At 44.2% G+C, this 15833-nt stretch overlaps 1 protein-coding gene across 1 annotated transcript in view; it reads right to left on the bottom strand.

Annotated features, from left to right (window-relative positions):
• The window catches only part of LOC140719802 (uncharacterized), a 30704-nt gene that overhangs the window by 1594 nt on the left and 13277 nt on the right, over window positions 1-15833 (bottom strand). The window lies entirely within an intron of this gene.

Below are 15833 nucleotides of genomic sequence, written 5' to 3'. Positions count from 1 at the left end.
TTAACAGCACAAGACATTGCAGCTGAATGAGACCAGTCAGCCCATCGGCCTGTTTATTCCCCTCATGGATGCTACCTGACCCATTGAGCCCTCCAGCACTGTGTGTGTGTGTGTGTGTGTGTGTGTGTGTGTGTGTGTGTGTGTGTGTGTGTGTGTGTGTGTGTGTGTGTGTGTGTGTGTGTGTGTGTGTGCTGTCCCAATTTCCCATACCACCTTACACCAGGGGTGGGATGGGGTGAAAGGGAGTGGGATGATAGTGAAGAGGATACTCACCGATCAGTACCGATTTCCTGAGCAGACACAGACCCAAGATTAACATCACAACCACTGAGAGGACTATAAAGCTGAAAACAGTTGCGCAATAATTTCTGGACTCTGGGGGACAGAAAGACAGATAGCATTAAACCTCAGTTCACTGATCCATTTCATGGTCAGAAACCCACAACCAGAACCTTTGTGTGTGGAAACTGGGCTCCCTCCCCACCTCTCTCACTCCAGCCCCAGTCTAGTAGGGTGCTGGGGCAAGATCTGGATTGAAAGCAGTCCTCACTTCACATCCTACTCTAGGAGATGATATGACTATAACACCTCAGATAATCAAGAACTACACAAAAGATTAAGGATCCAGAGTGAGGGAGGGGTTTATTGGGCTGAGATCTGAGAGCAGAGAGACACAGCCTGCTGCTGGTCACAGTGAGAGAAGGGAAGGTCTCGGCAGTGACAGGGTCACCTGGGTGGTGTCTGGGTCCTGGAGATCAGAAAGTTTCGTGGTGGGCTCCAGCAGGTGGGAAAGGTGGGTACTGTCCCTAAAACATGGACATTGCCGGGAACTGAGGACCTGAGATATCGGGAAAGGTTGAATAGTTTAGGACTGTAGTCCTTGGATATGCGTTTGATTTCCATATTTATGAGAAATTTTGAATGCTACATGGATGGGAGGAGTAGGGTGGGCTATGGTCAGATATGGGTCAATGCAACTTGGGAGAATATAGTTTGACAGAGTACATGACCGAATATCTGTTTCAATGCTGTGGCAATCTATGACACTTTCATAATTCAGTACAGATTGGATGGGCTGAATGGCCTGTTTCTGTGCTCTCGTGCTTTCTTACACTACTACTCACCGAAAACATGGATCTCAAACTGGTCACAGTCATCATTTCTCAGCTCCCTCCCAAAGTAGTTTGTTTGCACCTCGTACGTCCCCTGGTCACTCATGTTGATGCCTCGCATTTCGATAACACCATCTCTCCGGAAGTGAATCCGGTTTCTGTAGGACGGATGGATCACGTACGGACTCTCTGGTTGGTCTGACATCCAGGCCAAGATCTTCAGCTGGTTCGGGGACGTTTTCCCCAGAGTCACCTCATACTTGTCCTCGTTGCCGTGGAGGATGGGGAAGTGGACGGATCCACCAGCAGGGACGGTGGTGATTGAGTCCGGGGACGCCACAGCCGCACTGCACTGGACCACAGTGGGAAGGACTGGAATGAAACATTGAGAAGTTATCATCCTCACACCCGCTACAGTGAGCAGAAAATTCCTGTAGAAATTGGATAGACTTTGGTGCCAGAAAATCTTCTGGAAAAACTCCTAATGAAGCATAGCCACTGGTGTGGAAGTCAGGGTAAGACAGGGGATAAAGACAATGTCCAGTCAGGATGGGCCTGGGGCAGTCGTAGTCCACCAGACCTTCAAACTGAGAATGTGCATTACTGCAGATGGAATAGGTAATGTTGATCGTGAGCATGTGTAATCCACTCGGAGATGGTATGTCAGCAGACAGACATTTTCATCTTGGAAAGGCCTAATTCTGTACTGCACGCTTTTGGCAGGATCTCAGATGGAGACGAGGAGGTGTACAGGAGTGAGATCGATCAGCTACTTGAGTGGGTTGCAACAACAGCCTCTCCCATGACAAGAGTAAGACCAAGGAATGACTGTGGGTCAGTTCTCACTGAGGGATCACACTGGAAAGGGTGAGCAGTTTCAAGTTTCTGGGTGTCAACATCTCGGAATTTCTATCCTGGGACCGAGATATTGATGCAATCATGAAGACACACCAACAACTCTACTTCATCTGAAGTTTGGGAAGATTTGTTACGTCATTAAAAGACATACAGATCTCCACCACGGTCTGTTTTAGCCCGGCTATGAAAGGATGAGGGTTGGGCACGGGGTGGGTGTCTGGCAACAGAAGCTCCAAAGACCTCATCCCTGGGAGAGGAAGGATCTTGGAAGATGGGCTGCATCTGCAGACAACTTGGAACACTGGCCCAGGTCAGAGGAATTTGGTGAGTTGCTGTCAGTGGCCTACGTCCCAGTAGAGTAAAAGTTCTCCAGATGTACCAGAGAGAGCATTGTGACTGGTTGCATTACCAGCTGGAACTGCACCGGATCAGATGAAGCTGCAGAGGGTTGTAAACTCAGCCAGCTCCATCACAAACACAACCCAACCACCAGCAGATGATCAAAGGCCATGCCTCAGGAAGGCAGCACCCAACATGAAGGCCCCTCACCACCCAGAACATTCCCTCTGCTCATTGCTCCCCACAGGGAGGAGGTACAGGAGCCTGCAGACACACACTCAATGATTCAGGAACAGCTTCTTGCCCTCAGCCAGATATCTGAACTCTCCATGAACACCTCCTCACTGTTATTCTCTTTATTTGTTTTTATAATCGATAGGTTGTGATTGTGGGAGATTTTAATTTTCCACACATAGACTGGGAAGCCCATTTTGTAAAATGGCTGGATGGTTTGGAGTTTGTAAAATGTGTGCAGTATAGTTTTTTGCAGCAATACATAGAGGTTCCAACTAGAGAAGGGGCAGTGTTGGATCTTCTGTTAGGGAATGAGATAGGTCAGGTGTCGGAGGTATGTGCTGGGGAGCACTTTGGGTCCAGTGATCACAATGCCATTAATTTCAATATAATTAGGGAGAAGGATAGGACTGGACCCAGTGTTGAGATTTTTGATTGGTGAAAGGCTGACTTTGAGGAGATGCAAAGGGATTTAGAAGGAATGGATAGGGTCAATTTGTTTTATGGGAAGGATGTAATAGAGAAATGGAGGTCATTTAAAGGAGAAATGTTGAGGGTACAGAATCTTTATGTTCCTGTTAGGTTGAAAGGAAAGGTTAAAAGTTTGAGAGCGCCAAGGTTTTCAAGGGATATTGGAAACTTGGTTTGGAAAAAGAGGGAGATCTACAATAAATATAGGCAGCATGGAGTAAATGAGGTGCTCGAGGAATATAAAGAATGTAAGAAGAATCTTCAGAAAGAAATTAGAAAAGCTAAAAGAAGATATGAGGTTGCTTTGGCAAGTAAGGTGAAAATAAATCCGAAGGGTTTCTACAGTTATATTAATAGCAAAAGGATAGTGAGGGATAAAATTGGTCCCTTAGAGAATCAGAGTGGACAGCTATGTGTGGAGCCGAAAGAGATGGGGGAGATTTTGAACAATTTCTTTTCTTCAGTATTCACTAAGGAGAAGGATATTGAATTGCGTAAGGCAAGGGAAACAAGTAGGGAAGTTATGGAAACTATGACAATTAAAGAGGAGGAAGTACTGGTGCTTTTAAGGAATATAAAAGTGGATAAATCTCCAGACCCTGACAGGATATTCCCTAGGACCTTGAGGGTGGTTAGTGTACAGATATCAGGGGCTCTGACAGAAATATTTCAAATGTCATTAGAAACGGGGATGGTGCCGGAGGATTGGCGTATTGCTCATGTGGTTCCATTGTTTAAAAAAGGTTCTAAGAGTAAACCTAGCAATTATAGGCCTGTCAGTTTGATGTCAGTGGTGGGTAAATTAATGGAAAGTATTCTTAGGGATGGTATATTAATTATCTGGCAATACAGGGTCTGATTAGGCATAGTCAACATGGATTTGTGCATGGAAGGTCATGTTTGACAAATCTTATTGAATTTTTTGAAGAGGTTACGAGGAATGTTGACGAGAATAAAGCAGTGGATGTTGTCTATATGGACTTCAGTAAGGCCTTTGACAAGGTTCCACATGGAAGGTTCGTTAGGAAGGTTAAATCTTTAGGTATTAATATTGAAGTAGTTAAATGGATTTAACAGTGGCTGGATGGGAGATGCCAGAGAGTAGTGGTAGATAACTGTCAGGTTGGAGGCCGGTGATTAGTGGTGTGCCTCAGGGATCTGTACTGGGTCCAATTTTGTTTGTCATGTACATTAATGATCTGGATGATGGGGTGGTAAATTGGATTAGTAAGTATGCTGATGATACTAAGGTAGGTGGCGATGTGGATAATGAAGTAGGGTTTCAAAGCTTGCAGAGAGATTTAGGCCAGTTAGAAGAGTGGGCTGAACAATGGCAGATGGAGTTTAATGCTGATAAGTGTGAGGTGCTACATTTTGGTAGGAATAATCCAAATAGGACATACATGGTAAATGATAAGGCATTGAAGAATGCAGTAGAACAGAGTGATCTAGGAATAATGGCGCATAGTTCCCTGAAGGTGGAATCACATGTGGATAGGGTGGTGAAGAAAGCTTTTGGTATGCTGGCCTTTATAATTCAGATCATTGAGTATAGGAGTTGGGATGTAATGTTAAAATTGTACAAGGCATTGGTAAAGCCGAATTTGGAGTATTGTGTACAGTTCTGTTCACCGAATTATTGGAAAGATATCAACAAAATAGAGAGAGTACAGAGGAGATTTATTAGAATGTTACCTGGGTTTCAGCACCTAAGTTACAGGGAAAGGTTGAACAAGTTAGGTCTTTATTTAGGCGCGTGAAGGAGGCCTGGGAAGGAGGGAAGATATAAAAAGGAGAGAAGGAGTGAGGCAGTTCTCTTTTGGAAGAGGACAGCGAGGCTGAGAAGAAGTGCGGCGGCGGCCATTTTCAAATTGCTTCTCAGATCGGAGTTCTGAGAGGCGGGACTGCGCAGGCGCGTGAAGGAGGCCTGGGAAGGAGGGAAGATATAAAAAGAACGCAGCCTTAAGCAGCGGGCAGCTTCGTTTGCGGGCAGCGGAGTGAGTCGGGAGCAGAGTGTAGGGCTTGGGCTCAGAGGGCTTAGGCGGAAGAGGGCACAGTAGGCTTATCTTTTAGTTCTTGTTATTTTCAGTTATTCGGGAGGTATGAGTGTGAGGGCAGCTTGTTGTTCTCGGTGTCGGATGTGGGAGATCCTGGAGTCTCCGAGCCTCCCGGACGTCCACATCTGCGCCAGGTGCGCCGAACTGCAGCTCCTGAGGGACCGAATTAGGGAACTGGAGCTGCAGCTCGATGACCTTCGCCTGGTCAGGGAGAGTGAGGAGGTGATAGAGAGGAGTTACAGGCAGGTGGTCACTCCGGGGCCACGGGAGGCAGATAGGTGGGTCACGATCAGGAAGGGGAAGGGGCAGGTACTAGAGAGTACCCCAGTGGCTGTACCCCTTGACAATAAGTACTCATGTTTGAGTACTGTTGGGGGGGACAGCCTACCTGGAGGAAGTGACAGTGGCCGGGCCTCCGGCACAGAGGACGGCCCTGTAGCTCAGAAGGGTAGGGATAGAAGAAAGAGGACCATAGTAATAGGGGACTCGATAGTCAGGGGTTCAGACAGGCGGTTCTGTGGAGGTGATCGGGAGTCCCGGATGGTTGTTTGCCTCCCTGGTGCCAGGGTCCGGGACGTTTCTGATCGCGTCCAAGATATCCTGAAGTGGGAGGGTGAGGAGCCAGAGGTCGTGGTACATGTAGGTACCAATGACATAGGTAGGAAAGGGGAAGAGGTCCTGAAACGAGAGTATAGGGAGTTAGGAAGGCAGTTAAGAAGAAGGACCGCAAAGGTAGTAATCTCGGGATTACTGCCTGTACCACGCGACAGTGAGAGTAGGAATGGAATTAGGTGGAGGATGAATGCGTGGTTGAGGGATTGGAGCAGGGGGCAGGGATTCAAGTTTCTGGATCATTGGGACCTCTTCTGGGGCAGGCGTGACCTGTTCAAGAAGGACGGGTTACACTTGAATCCTGGGGGGACCAATATCCTAGCGGGGAGGTTTGCTAGGGCTACGGGGCAGACTTTAAACTAGTAAGATGGGGGGGCGGAAATCAATTTGAGGAAACTATGGGAGAGGAGGTTAGTTCACCAGTAGAGCAAGTAAGTAGACCGTGTGTGAGGGAGGACAGGCAGGTGATGGAGGAGGGATGCGCTCAGCCCGAAGTTGTAGGGGAGAAGAAAGAAAAGGATAATAAATTTGAATGCATTGCTAGGGATGAAAAGAGAGGAGGAGGTGGAGAGTATCTTAAATGTATCTATTTTAATGCTAGGAGCATTGTAAGAAAGGTGGATGAGCTTAAAGTGTGGATTGATACATGGAATTATGATGTTGTAGCTATTAGTGAAACATGGTTGCAGGAAGGGTGTGATTGGCAACTAAATATTCCTGGATTTAGTTGCTTCAGGTGTGATAGAGTAGGAGGGGCCAGAGGAGGAGGTGTTGCATTGCTTGTCCGAGAAAATCTTATGGCGGTGCTTTGGAAGGATAGATTACAGAGCTCCTCTAGGGAGGCTATTTGGGTGGAATTGAGGAATGGGAAAGGTGTAGTAACACTGATAGGAGTGTATTATAGGCCACCTAATGGGGAGCGTGAGTTGGAAGAGCAAATGTGTAAGGAGATAGCAGATATTTGTAGTAAACACAAGGTGGTGATTGTGGGAGATTTTAATTTTCCACACATAGATTGGGAAGCTCATTCTGTAAAAGGGCTGGATGGTTTAGAGTTTGTGAAATGTGTGCAGGATAGCTTTTTGCAACAATACATAGAAGTACCGACTAGAGATGGGGCAGTGTTGGATCTCCTGTTAGGGAATGCGATAGGTCAGCTGACAGATGTATGTGTTGGGGAGCACTTCGGGTCCAGTGATCACAATAGCATTAGCTTCAATATAATTATGGAGAAGGACAGGACTGGACCTAGAGTTGAGATTTTTGATTGGAGAAAGGCTAACTTTGAGGAGATGCGCAGGGATTTAGAGAGAGTGGAATGGGTCAAGTTGTTTTATGGGAAGGATGTAATAGAGAAATGGAGGTCATTTAAGGGTGAAATTATGAGGGTACAGAATCTTTATGTTCCTGTTCGGTTGAAAGGAAAGATTAAAGGTTTGAAAGCGCCATGGTTTTCAAGGGATATTAGAAACTTGGTTCGAAAAAAGAGGGATGTCTACAATAGATATAGGCAGCATGGAGTAAAGGAATTGCTCGAGGAATATAAAGAATGTAAAAGGAAACTTAAGAAAGAGATTAGAAAAGCTAAAAGAAGTTACGAGTTTGGTTTGGCAAATAAGGTGGAAGTAAATCCGAAAGGCTTCTACAGTTATATTAAAAGCAAGAGGATAGTGAGGGATAAAATTGGTCCCTTAGAGAATCAGGGTGGTCAGCTATGTGTGGAGCCGAGGGAGATGGGAGAGATTTTGAACGATTTCTTCTCTTCGGTATTCACTAAGGAGAAGGATATCGAATGGTGTAAGGTGTGGCAAACAAGTAAGGAAGTTATGGAACCTATGACAATTAAAGAGGTGGAAGTACTGGCGCTTTTAAGAAATTTAAAAGTGGATAAATCTCCGGGTCCTGACCGGATATTCCCCAGGACCTTGAGGGAAGTTTGTGTAGAGATAGCAGGAGCTCTGACGGAGATCTTTCAGATGTCATTAGAAACGGGGATTGTGCCGGAGGATTGGCGTATTGCTCATGTGGTTCCATTGTTTAAAAAGGGTTCTAGAAGTAAGCCTGGCAATTATAGACCTGTCAGTTTGACATCAGTGGTGGGTAAATTAATGGAAAGTATTCTTAGAGATAGTATTTATAATTATCTGGATAGACAGGATCTGATTAGGAGTAGCCAGCATGGATTTGTGCGTGGAAGGTCATGTTTGACAAACCTTATTGAATTTTTTGAAGTAGTTACGAGGAATGTTGACGAGGGTAAGGCAGTGGATGTAGTCTATATGGACTTCAGCAAGGCCTTTGACAAAGTTCCACATGGAAGGTTAGTTAAGAAGGTTCAGTCGTTAGGTATTAGTGCTGGAGTAATAAAATGGATTCAACAGTGGCTAGATGGGAGATGCCAGAGAGTAGTGGTGGATAATTGTTTATCGGGATGGAGGCCGGTGACTAGCGGGGTGCCTCAGGGATCTGTTTTGGGCCCAATGTTGTTTGTAATATACATAAATGATCTGGATGATGGGGTGGTAAATTGGATTAGTAAGTATGCTGATGATACTAAGGTAGGAGGTGTTGTGGATAATGAGGTGGGTTTTCAAAGCTTGCAGGGAGATTTATGCCGGTTAGAAGAATGGGCTGAACGTTGGCAGATGGAGTTTAATGCTGAGAAGTGTGAGGTTCTACATTTTGGCAGGAATAATCCAAATAGAACATACAGGGTAAATGGTAGGGCATTGAGGAATGCAGTGGAACAGAGAGATCTAGGAATAACAGTGCATAGTTCCCTGAAGGTGGAGTCTCATGTAGATAGGGTGGTGAAGAAGGCTTTTGGAACGCTGGCCTTTATAAATCAGAGCATTGAGTACAGAAGTTGGGATGTAATGTTAAAATTGTACAAGGCATTGGTAAGGCCAAATTTGGAATATTGTGTACAGTTCTGGTCACCGAATTATAGGAAAGATATCAATAAATTAGAGAGAGTGCAGAGACGATTTACTAGGATGTTACCAGGGTTTCAGCACTTAAGTTACAGAGAAAGGTTGAACAAGTTAGGTCTCTATTCATTGGAGCGTAGAAGGTTGAGGGGGGATTTGATCGAGGTATTTAAAATGTTGAGAGGGATAGATAGAGTTGACGTGAATAGGCTGTTTCCATTGAGAGTAGGGGAGATTCAAACGAGAGGACATGATTTGAGAGTTAGGGGGCAAAAGTTTAAGGGAAACACGAGGGGGTATTTCTTTACTCAGAGAGTGATAGCTGTGTGGAATGAGCTTCCTGTAGAAGTAGTAGAGGCCAGATCAGTTGTGTCATTTAAGGTAAAATTGGATAGGTATATGGATAGGAAAGGAGTGGAGGGTTATGGGCTGAGTGCGGGTAGGTGGGACTAGGTGAGATTAAGAGTTCGGCACGGACTAGGAGGGCCGGAATGGCCTGTTTCCGTGCTGTGATTGTTATATGGTTATATGGTTATATGGTTTATTCTTTGGAGCGTAGAAGGTTGAGGGGGGACTTGATAGAGGTATTTAAAATTATGAGGGGAATAGATCGAGTTGCCATGGATAGGCTTTTTCCATTGAAAGTAGGGGAGATTCAAACAAGAGGACATGATTTAAGAGTTGGGGGTAAAAGTATACGGGTAACACGAGGGGGAATTTCTTTACTCAGAGAGTGGTAGCTGTGTGGAATGAGCTTCCAGTAGAAGTGGTAGAGGCAGGTTGGGTATTGTCATTCAAAGTAAAATTAGATAGGTATATGGACAGGAAAGGAACGGAGGGTTATGGCCTGAGTGCGGGTCAGTGGGACTAGGTGAGTGTTTCCGTGTTGTAAATGTTATATGGTTATGTGATAGATTTTTATGTCTTTACACTGTACTGCTGTGATAAAAGACAGAATTTCACACCATAGGACAGAGGTAATAAACCCAATACCGATAGCCGTATGACATCAAACCTACAGTGTTCCAGAATGAACCCACATCTCGGCCCCTTCTCCGGAGTGGGATCTCACAGTACCTGCCAGTATCCACAGGAGCTTCTCTGCCTTCCCATCGGAGTGTAGCATCCTCACAGTGATCCCAGTCTGTCAGCTCGCTCCAGTTCCTTCTGCAGGCAGAATTCCGGCTGTGCAGAATTCCCAGTTCCAGGGCTGGAAAAACCTCGGACGTAGGAGAGTACAGTAGGACAGGACACAGTCACCACGCCGGTTTCAACTAATCCAACCCAAATGTACAGAATTGAAATCACTCCATTCCCTTACTGTGTGTGTGTGTCGGTCTGAATGCCCCTGACACACCACAATCATATCTGCTTCCATCCCAACCCGGAGCCTGTTCCAGGCTCCCATCACTGTGTAAAACAACTTGCCCCACAAATCTCCCCTCAACGCCCCCCTCCCCGTCATCTTTACCCTGTGCCCTCTCCTATCTGATATTCGACGCTGGCAAAGAGACTGACCGCCAGGCCTATTTATTTAGAGACCCGTCCCAACAAGCCCTCGACACTCAATTACCCCCTTGTGAGCAATTAACCTACTAACCAGGACCTGTTTACCCGGAGGAAACCCGTACGGTCATGGGGAGAAGGTATTAACTCCTTACAGACTGCGGTGGGAATTGAACCTGACGCTCGGCGCTGTGCTAACCACTACACTACCGCGGCGAGAGAGTTCCCAGCGCGGCTGCGGGTCTGTGAGGGAGGCAGTCAATCCGCGGGAGAGGGAGCGCAGGGTGTCCGGGATAACAGTCACTCACCGGTCCGTGCACACGCTCCGCCCACAGTCTGATCTGTTTCATGGCAAACTGTTTCCCGGAATGAATGGAAATTAAATACAACCACTTTGTTATGTGATTAATTGAAATTCAGCCAATCATCAGGGAAATCCTGCTTGATGTAATCAGCGGTAGCCACTTACGTCCCCGCTAGCAATCGCTTTAAAAGTCCCGCCCGTACGCCAGACTCAGGGACGCTTCACAACCCGGAACTGGAGCCCGCTGTTGAAGTTGTTGGGGAGACGCCAGCAAACCGCTGATAATAACCTTCACCCACTAACCCGCCTCTCCGCAGCCCAGCCACCGCTCCTGCTAGCTGAGACATTCTGCAGAGGCTGGAAATCCAGAGCAGTAAACACAAAGTGCTGGAGGAACTCAGCAGGTCAGGCAGAGCACAGTGAGGTCTCCGTCGGTCAGGGTCGACCATGGATGTTGCGTCCAGCTTGTCCGGATACGCAACCCGGGGCAGTACAACGTGGAGAGCAATTTCAAAGGAAGACACGGGGGTCCAAAACTTTGTGATCAGTTTAAGCGAGGGCAACACGGATCATCTGGTAGCAACAGGACGGGTTTTGCATATTCACTGATTTTTACAGCGAGCCAGGAATGATTTATTTCAGCAACGAATGTGTCATCAACAATGTACAGAACGATTATACATTCAAACAAAGAACAGAATATAGAACATAGAAACTCTACAGCACATTACAGGCTCTTCGGATCACAATGTTGTACCGACCATGTAACCTACTCCAGAAACTACTGAGAAATTCCTCTACTTTTCTAAGCTCCACGTACCGATCCAAGAGTCTCTTAAAAGACCCTATCGTATCCGCCTCTACCACCAACATTGCCGGCAGCCCATTCCACACACTCACCGCTCTCTGTGTGGAAAAACTGACCTCCGACATTCCCTCAGTACCCATTTCCAAGCACCTTAAAACTGTGCCCCCTCGTGTTAGCCATTTCAGCCACGGAAAAAGCCTCACTTGCTGCAGTGAGGTGATCGCTCTGGGAGCTGGTCCGATGAGGAGAGGTTGAGCGACTCGGGATTTTCTCTTTGCAGTGAAGGAGGACGAGAGTGACGTGTACAAGATGACAGGAGGCAGGAACTGAGTGGACAGTCAGAGACTTTTCCCCAGGGTGGAAATGGCCAACACAGACAGCATCAACTTATGGTGATTGGAGGGAAGTACGAGGGGGGATATCGGAGGTATGTTTTTATGGGGAGTGATGGATGGAAGGAACAAGCTGCCAGGGGTGTGGTAGAGGCATTTAAAGGAACATGGATGATAGAAAAATGGAGTGCTAGGTCGGAGGGGAGGGTTCGATTGACGTTAGACTGGATTACTAGGTCAGCACAGCAATATGGGCCAAAGGGCCTGTGTTGTGCTGTAATGTTCTGTGTAAAACCTGAGAAAGAAACAATAAACAGGACACAGGGACAAACACTGACACAGACACCCCGAGCTCCCATCTCAATGCACACAATCATCGACCCGTTCCCCAGTAGTTGCCACAGTCAGGAATTGCCCCACACCGGGCAGCCCAGCATCTCAGTGACACCTGCCCCACAGTGTGAGGTGCAGACATCTGTAAATAAATAGGCTTGGCTGTCAGTCTGTTTGCCCAGCGTCAAATGTGTTACGTATTCAGGCAACAATAATTATAGATGAGTTAGATGAAAGGTTTTATAACGAATAACGTTTATTAAACACTGATAACAAACCCCCTTCAAAAGTAAACAAACCCAAACAATGATCCGAGCTCAGCTGCTGACAGCTGGTCAGACAGTTCTTAATAGCTTTGCAGTCTCAAACAGTCTTTAAAGTAGTATTGAAAAAAACAGTTCTCCAAAGCGAATTGCCGAATGAAAACAGTTCAAAGAACGATATGCCGACAGTTCAAAAGCTCACGGTACTTTTAAAAGGAGAGACTTTTTAAAGCGATGTAAATTCTCTTCCACGTCGATGTCCTTCGATTCCCAGCGTCGAACTCCCACGTCGAATCTTATTAAATATAGCAGCTTAAAGTGACTGACCTCTCTTCCACAATATTCTCAATCTCCCGCTTTTTCCAGCGGAGACTATCATGAGAATAGTAAACGAAATCCTTCCGAATGAGGATCACACAAGGTCGAAGTCAATCCATCGAAAATCGATTTTTCTCGATCTCCATTTTCCAAACTTCTCTTCACTCTCCATCAGCAAAGAAACCGTTGGCTCTGACCTTTTAAACTTTAGGCATTATATAAAACTTCATTTTTAACTAAACTGCGTCATCACATTAAATCACACAGTAATATGAAGTCATCTTGGCAAATCCTGCCACGAACTGCCCCACCTGACAGGGTGGGTCTTCCTTTTATACCCTGTAGAAAAAACCTGTCACATGACCTCTACTGGCGGGAAAATGACATCACTCCACCATTACCCCATGTCCAGTATAACTTCAACCCCAGTCACGTGACAAGGGTACCACTGTCACGTGTCACGGGTACGTAACACCTCCCTCCAAAAAAAAACATTTTTGGTCTGTCAAGAACAAAAATTTTAACAATTACTTACAAGAAAAAAAACAAATGTATAAATCATATAACATACACAATATACAATACAGTAGGAGTGTTACAATAAAAAAAACCACTCCAAAAAAAAAACATTGTACATTCAATATCGAGATAGACAATCAGCAACCACATTATCTCTACCTTTAATATGAGTTATCACAATATTGTACTCTTGTAACATCAAACTCCAATTTAACAATCTTCTGTTTTTGTTTTTCATCTTACTCAGAAAAACTAACGGATTATGATCTGTGTAAACAATAAGTGGTTTTTGAGTTGTACCAACATATACCTCAAAATATTCCAAAGCTAAAACAAGAGATAACAATTCTTTCTCTATTGTTGAATAGTTTCTTTGATGCTTATTAAATTTCTTAGAAAAGTAAGCTACTGGATGATCAACCTCATCACCCTCATTCCTCTGCATCAATACTGCTCCCGCAGCTTCATCACTAGCATCTACAGCTAATGAAAAAGGTTTTTCAAAGTCAGGTGCCTTAAGCACAGGTTGTTCACATATCATTGTTTTCAATTTTTCAAATGCTTCCTGACAAAACACTGTCCACACAAACTTCACATTCTTCTGCAGAAGGTTAGTTAATGGAAGGGCAACATTAGCAAAATTCTTACAAAATTTTCGATAATATCCTACCATTCCCAAAAATCTTCTGAGAGTTTTTTTCCCCGTCGGAGTGGGAATGTCTAAAATTGCCTGAACCTTTGCCTGAACAGGAGCTACCTTACCTTGACCTACAACATAACCAAGGTAAGTCACAGTAGCATGTCCAAATTCACTCTTGGCTAAATTAATAGTCAAGTTAGCTTTTGAAAGCTTTTCAAACAATTTCTCCACCGCAATAATGTGTGCTTCCCAAGTATCATTTCCTGTCACTAAATCATCAATATAAGCATCAGTATCTTTCAAACCCTGAATCACAGAATTAATCATCCTCTGAAAAGTACCTGGGGCATTCTTCATCCCAAATGGAAGAACATTATACTCATATAACCCAGATGGAGTTACAAATGCAGAAATCTCTCTACCTCTGTCCATTAATGGAACACACCAATACCCTTTCAATAAATCAATCTTTGTAAGGAACTTTGCTTTCCCAACTTTATCTACACAATCATCTACTCTAGGAATTGGATATGCATCTGTTTTCGTTACAGCATTCACCTTCCTATAGTCCGTACAAAACCTAATACTACCATCAGGTTTTGGCACCATTACACATGGCGAACTCCAATTCGAGTTAGAATGTCTAATAATATCATTCTCTAACATGTATTCAATTTCTTTCTCAGCAAGTTCACATTTTTCCATGTTCATCCTATATGGATGTTGTTTAATAGGTTTGGCATCTCCAACATCTACATCATGTGAAGCTATAGTAGTCCTTCTTGGAACATCTGGAAACAAATCCTTATACTTAAAAATCAATTCCTTCATCTGTTGTTTCTGCTCTAGCTGTAAATGTGCTAATTTCTCATCCATATTTTCCAAAATAGTCGAATTAGGTAACCTAACAGAAACAATGTTAGATTTAGAATGAAAGTCAGATGAATCATCTATCATGTTCCCAGTTAAATCCAACTCATTCTCACTAACCACAACAGTCACAGTATCAGATTGTTTCTCAAAATATGGTTTAATCATATTTATGTGGCAAAGTTGTGTTGACCTTCTACGATCTGGAGTTTTTATTACATAATCCACATCATTAACTCTAGACACAATTTCATAAGGTCCATGAAATCTAGCTTGTAAAGGATTTGTCTGCACTGGGAAAAGAACCAACACCTTATCTCCAGGCTTAAACATCCTCATCCTAGCTTCCTTAACATACCAAGTTTTCATTTTCTCCTGAGCCAACTTCAAATTTTCCTTGGCTAAGCTACAAGCTTTATGTAACCTGTCCTTAAATTTCAAAACATAGTCCAACAAATTAGTATGCACTTCCTTACTAATCCACTGTTCCTTCAATAAAGCTAAAGGTCCTCTAACTCTATGTCCAAACACAAGTTCAAATGGACTAAAACCTAAAGATTCCCGTACCGATTCCCTTACTGCAAATAAAAGTAAGTTTATACTCTCATCCCAGTCACTTTCATTCTCCACACAATATGTCCTAATCATATTCTTGAGAGTAGAATGAAACCTCTCCAAGGCACCTTGCGATTCTGGATGGTATGCAGACGAAGTAATTTGCTTAGCTCCCAATTTATAAACTATCTGTTGAAACAATCCAGACATAAAATTACTACCTTGATCAGTTTGTATTTCCTTAGGCAATCCAAAATAAGTAAAGAATTTTATAAGAGCCTTCGTCACAGTTTTAGCTTTTATATTCCTAAGTGGTACTGCCTCTGGAAACCTAGACGAAGCACACATGATAGTCAACAAATACTGATAACCAGTTTTTGTCTTTGGTAATGGACCAACACAATCTACAATAACTTTAGAAAACGGTTCACCAAATGCTGGAATAGGTTGTAATGGAGCTACTGGTGTAACCTGATTTGGTTTACCCACAATTTGACAAGTATGGCACGTCTTACAAAACATCGCCACATCTTTTCTTAAACCAGGCCAGTAAAAATGTTTTAAAATCTTGTCCACAGTTTTCCTTACCCCTTGATGTCCACCTAAAGGCACACTATGAGCTAAAGTCAAAATCTCATTCCGATAAACTTTAGGAACAACTACCTGATAAACAACATTCCATTCCTCACTTGCAGGAATTGTAGGCGACCTCCACTTCCTCATCAACACTCCTTTTTCCAAGTAATATCCTACTGACACCTTCTCAATTTCA

Source organism: Hemitrygon akajei, chromosome 2 (assembly GCF_048418815.1).
Source record: "Hemitrygon akajei chromosome 2, sHemAka1.3, whole genome shotgun sequence".
Classification (NCBI taxonomy): Eukaryota; Metazoa; Chordata; class Chondrichthyes; order Myliobatiformes; family Dasyatidae; genus Hemitrygon; species Hemitrygon akajei.
The sequence above is the reverse complement of the archived record's forward strand: the minus strand, read 5'-3'. Positions and strand labels throughout refer to the sequence as shown.